This window comes from Carlito syrichta, unplaced genomic scaffold (assembly GCF_000164805.1).
Source record: "Carlito syrichta isolate Samal-C Ts95f unplaced genomic scaffold, Tarsius_syrichta-2.0.1 Scaffold169968, whole genome shotgun sequence".
NCBI lineage: Eukaryota > Metazoa > Chordata > Mammalia > Primates > Tarsiidae > Carlito > Carlito syrichta.
The window spans coordinates 71,453-77,135 of NW_007114064.1; positions in this window are offsets into that span (position 1 = coordinate 71,453).

Here is a 5,683-nt window from a genome sequence, read left to right on the forward strand (position 1 = left end):
CTCCAGTCTGGGCGACAGAGTGAGACTCCAACTCAAAAATAAATAAATAAATAATAAAATGCTCTCTAGGAAAACAGTGCAGGGAGTTCACTGAGCCTTGGGTCTTGGTCAATTATCTGGTAAATTAATAAGTGAATTCAGGCTGAGCGCGGTGGTTCATGCCTGTAATTCCAGCACTTTGGGAGGCAGAGGCAGGAGTATTACCTGAGCCCAGGGGTTCGAGACCAGCCTGGGCAACTTGGCAAAGCCTCGTCTCTACAATAAATAAAAAAATTAGCTGGGTGTTGTGGTGCACACCTGTAGTCCCAACTACATGGAAGGCTGAGGCTGAAGGATTGCTGGATCCCAACAGGTCGACGCTGGGGTGGCCGTGAGTGTCCCGCTGCACTCCAGCCTGAGCGATAGAGTGAGATCCTGACTCAAAAAAAATTTTTTTAAATAAATAAATAAGTGAATTCAGCATAAAATATGAACTTAACATTTTTTTTTTTTTAGTTGGAGTCTTACTCTGTCACCCAGGCTGGAGTGTAAAGGCACGCTCATGACCATTGAAGCCTCCACCTGTTAGGCTCAGGCGATCTTTTCACCTCAGTCTTCCAAGTAGCAGGAATCACAGCTGTGTGCCACCACATCCGGCTAATTTTTTGATTTATGGTAAAGACGAGGTCTCACCAAGTTGCCCAGGCTGGCCTCGAATCTGTGGGCTCAGGAAATCCTCTCATCTCCACCTCCCAAAGTGCTGGGATTATAGGCGTGAGCCATCGCGTCCAGCTCAGATTGTGCTCTTTAAACTTAATATGCCATGAACATCTTTCCACGTCCCTGAGTTTTTCTCTGTTATTATCTTTGATGGCTTATATGGTGTTTTATTGCACTGAGACCTATTTCATCCATGTCCTGCTTCCCCAGTCAGGAATCACCTTGGACTTGAGTGCCAAAAACAAAAACATGAGCAACAACCACTCTAAACAATAACAACAGCAACAAGACACGAATAAAATGACTGTGGCTTAAATAAGAAAGAAGCTTAATCTCGGTCCTGTTGGGGACTTCTAGAGGTGGGCAGTGCAGTGTTCGTGCGGTAAGTACACCATTTCAGGAAGCCAGGCACCTCTGAGAACTTTTATTTTTATTGTTTGAGTTGGATCTCACTCTGTCACCCAGGCTGGAGTGCAGTGGCATACTCACAGCCACTGCAGCCTCGGCCTGCTGGGCTCAGGTGATCCTTCCGCCTTAGCCTCCAGCGTAGCTGGAACTATAGGCAGGCACCACCACACTCAGCTAATTTTTTGATTTATGGTAGAGATGAGGTCTCACCAAGTTGCCCGGGCTGGTCTCGAACCCCTGGACTCAGGCAATGCTCTTGCTTCTGCCTCCCAAGGTGCAGGATTACAGGCGTGAGCCACTGTGCCGTGCCTTATTGAACTTTTCCTATCATTGTGATACAATTGTCTACAGTATTCAGTATGGTAATATGCTACAAAGATTTGTAGCATACGATCAATAAGCTAGACCATGCAGCCTAAGTATGCAGTAGGCTAGACCATCTAGGTTTGGGTAAGGGTACTCTATGATGTTCACAATTGACAAAATCGCCTAATGCCAAGAAGTTTTCAGAACGTGTATCCCTCACTGTTAAGTGACGCATAACTGTGTATATCCCACTGGCCAGAACTTAGTCATGTGGTCATAGCTAGCTGCAAGGAAAATGTCATCTTTATTCTGAGTGTCCTGTGCCCCTTCAGACACCCTAGTGGCCAAATGGAGGCCTCTAAATATCTTTTCCATGGAAAGATATCTTTTCCATAGAGAAGAATCAGCAAAAAAGAACCAGAAAAGAATTCTCTCTGGAGAACTGGCTGATTCCAGATCGGGGACAGGAAAAGTACAGGCTGAGTTGAAAGGGCTCAGGTGTTGGGTGGCTCTTTCTTGAAGTCCCAGTTACTTGGAGGATCTCCTGCGCCTGAGTTTGAGTTGAGCTCAACCTGGGCAACATAGCCAGATGCTGTCTCCAAACAACAACAACAAAAAAACGGGGGCAGGTGGAGCTCAGAAGTCAATCCAATTTGAAGAACTTGAAGGAGTTTTCACTAGCTAAAGATGGACAATTTGGACATCAATAGGAATAATTGCAAAGGATTGAAAATAAGTCTCCCGGGTCCTGGGTCCTGTCTCCATGGTCACCCAACCACCACCACCACCTTCACTCTCCATGGCTCACCAGGACCATTTTTCACACCCAGTAATGTCAGGTATAACCACAACCCGGAGCGGAGGCCAAGGACACGTGGTTAGGCCTGGCAGTTCATAAGTCTGTCCAAGTCCCTGCTTTCTGGATCAAAAATGGCTTAGCCTTAAGCCCCTTAGTCCTTGACAGATCTGCTGTTGTCACCTGGGTCTTCTATAAACTCCTGTCTTCCCTCTGACATCCCCTCTCCTCTGCCCCTACTCTGTACAAATCCCCTGTTCTCTACCAAAATCTCCAGCAACTAGCTCTGCCCTCTTGCCTTTGCTTCCAAACTTTCATTGGGCCTATGTTCTAGCTCACTGTGTATTTGCCACGTAACGTCAGATCACATCTTGAAAGGATAAGGTGCCGGGCACGGTGGCTCACGCTTGTAATCCCAGCATTTTGGGAGGCGGAGGTGAGAGGATTGCCTGAATCCAGGGGTTCGAGACCAGCCTGGGCAACTTGGTGAGACCTCATCTCTACAATAAATCAAAAAAATTAGCCAGGCATGGTGGTACACACCTGTGGTTCCAGCTATTTGGAAGGTTGAGGTGGAAGGATTGCCTAAGCCCAGCAGGTCGAGGCTGCGGTGGCCGTGAGTGTGATTGCACTCCAGCTGGGATGACAGAGTGAGACTCCGACTCAAAAAAAAAAAAAGAAAGAAAGGATAAGGTGTGAAGGGCAGCTGAGGGGGTGCTGGGAGGGAGGAGTATATAGGGTGGCCTTGATGGGTGGCTGGGTGGAGTGAGGAGAGTTGTTCTGTTTTGAGCAGAACTCTCTGGAGCCTGGAAGGGCGCCATTTTCTACCCAATAGACCTGGGCTCCTCCTACTCTCCAACTTCCAAATCCAGCTTCTCTCTGGCTCTGTAGTTCCTGGCTCAAGACACCTTTTCTGTCACCCGAAATCCCTAGTCACACTCCCCTCATCCTCTTACAAGTCTCCCAACCCCACTTGTTAGCTCCCTTTCACAGCCCTTCCACGTCTGAGGAAACGTCCCTCAGAATTGTCCTCCTCTTCCTTCCCCAGGCCCAAGCTCCCAGCAGAGCCAAGACCCAGGCCATTTTGTGCCCATTTCCCCCCTGCTCTCACCCAAGACTGTATGGCCCCAAATACACCTTCCCACAGCCCTGTCTCCCCCAAAGCCTCCAGGTCTCCCCATTGCAAATCCCTCCCTCAGACTACCACCACCGACCCTTCTGCGCAAAACTTTCCACATCATCCCTCCTTCCAGAGCTGTGGTTTCACCCTGAAACCTGCCTCTTCTTTGAGCCCTTTTGGAAACTCTCACCAGTTCTGCAGTTTCAAAAAGAAAACAAAACAAAGTAAAATGTAAGCCATCATCAAAAACCCAAGCTCAGAATGACGTTTCCAGAGCCCCGGGAGGGGCCGTATCTGCTCATTTCTATTCAGGTCCCATAATTCTGTCCAGGTTGTTCTAAGTGCCCTGAAGGCGCAGCAGACCAAGGTCCCCTCAGTCCTCTGCACACAATGGTCCCTCCATCAAGGATGCGGCAGACTTGACCTGGGTTTCTTAATTATCTGTTTAAAGGAGGGAGACAATTCCATCTCCTTGTCCTGGGTCACTCTGTATACACTGGCCACTTTGTATCCCAGGCAACCTACCTGGAGGAATTGGTATTGCCTGTCACTAAATTGCAAGATCTTTGAATCTGGAGAGTTTTCTTTGTATTCCCTCCGCCCTGGTACAGGTCTGACTCAGGCAAGGCCCTGTTGAAATGCGGCAGAATTGTAACCTCTTTCTCCTGTCCCTCGGGGAAGCCCAAAGGAGGGATACCTTTGCTTTTGTGTATTTGTTTGCTAGTTAATTAAACTGTCCAGCATCTTTCTGCAAAAAAGAGGCCCAGCAATTTCAGAATTGAGGGTATCCCCCAAAGGCAGCAGGGCCTTCGACCTTAGGGGCCTTATGCTATACACCTAGACAGTTGTTTTTCATCAACAGCTGCATTTTGGGCTGCTCTCCTCAGAGTGACACCCATCCCCTCCTGCCCACCTGCATGCTCTCAATTTTTCTTGTTCCCTGCCATTTTTGTTTGTTTGTTTGTTTGTTTTGAGTTGGGCTCTCACTCTGTCGCCCAGGCTGGGGTGCAGTGGCATGATCACGACTCACCACAGCCTGGACCTCCTGGGCTCAGCAATCCTTCTCTCTCAGCCTCCTGAGTAGCTGGGACTACAGGCTCATGCCACCACACCCAGCTAATGTTTTAATCTGTGGTAGAGACGAGGACTCACCATGTTGCCTAGGCTGGCCTCGACCTCCTTGGGCTCAAGCAATCCTCCAGCCTTGGCCTCCCAAGGTCCTGGGATTACTGGCCTGAGACACTGCCCCCGTCCTTCCCTGTCATTTCATTTGCACAATCTGAAAAGCAGAGAGGTCTTTTCTTGAAAGCTACAGTACCATAAAAAAAAAAAAGGAATTTCTTGGATTGTACTGCTTGTTTTAAAACAGTGACAAAAGCACTACTTGTCTTGCACTGGAGGGTGTTGATTCTATGTTTTAATTAAAAGAAAGCAAAATATGGCCAAGTCACATTACCACCTCTGCCAGATTCACAAATGCCTGTGAATTGCAGGGTATGAGGCGAAGGCCACCTCGCGCTGAGGACCCTCAAAGCCTGTTCTTCAGGAACTTACAAGCAAAACTAAGGCAGGCAGACCCCTGTCCAAGGGGCATCTCACCACCTGCTTGTGAAGAAAGGGCCCGGGCAACTCAGAGATCCAAGCTCTGAAGTGTTTGGTGTGAGACACCATATTGATGTTCCAGGGGCTGCCTTAACAAGTGTTTATCTCTGGTACTTCACAGCTACTGGCTTCCAGGTCTGGAGCCTGGAAGGCTGAGATCAAGGTGTTGGCAGGGTTGGTTTCTTCGAGGGCTGTGAAGGAAAAACTGTTCCCTGCCTCTCACCCAGCTGCTGATGGTTTGCTGGCAATCTTTGGAGTTCCTTGACTTGTAGAAGCATCGTCCTGATCTCTGCCTTCATTTTTTTGTGGTCTTCTCCCTGTGTGCCTCTGTCTTCAAATCTTCTCCCCCAACATTTTTGGAGTCAGAGTCTCACTCTGTCACCCAGACTGGAGTTCAGTGGCACGATCACAGCTCATGGCAGCCTCAGAGTCCTGGGCTCAGGTGATCCTTCTGCTTCAGCCTCCCGAGTAGCTGGGACTACAGGCGCACACAACTATGCCCGACTACTTTTTGGACTTTTTGTAGAGATAAGATCTTGCTATGTTGCTCAGGTTGGTCTCAAATTCCTGGGCTCAAGCAATCCTCCTGCCTCAGCCTCCCCAAATGCTGGGATTACAGGCATGAGCCACTGCGCCCAGCCCAAATTTCCTGTTTATAAGGACACCAGTCATATTGCATTAGGGCCCACCCTATTCCAGTATGCCCTCCTAACGAATTGCATCTGCAAACACCCTGTTTCCGAAGATGGTCA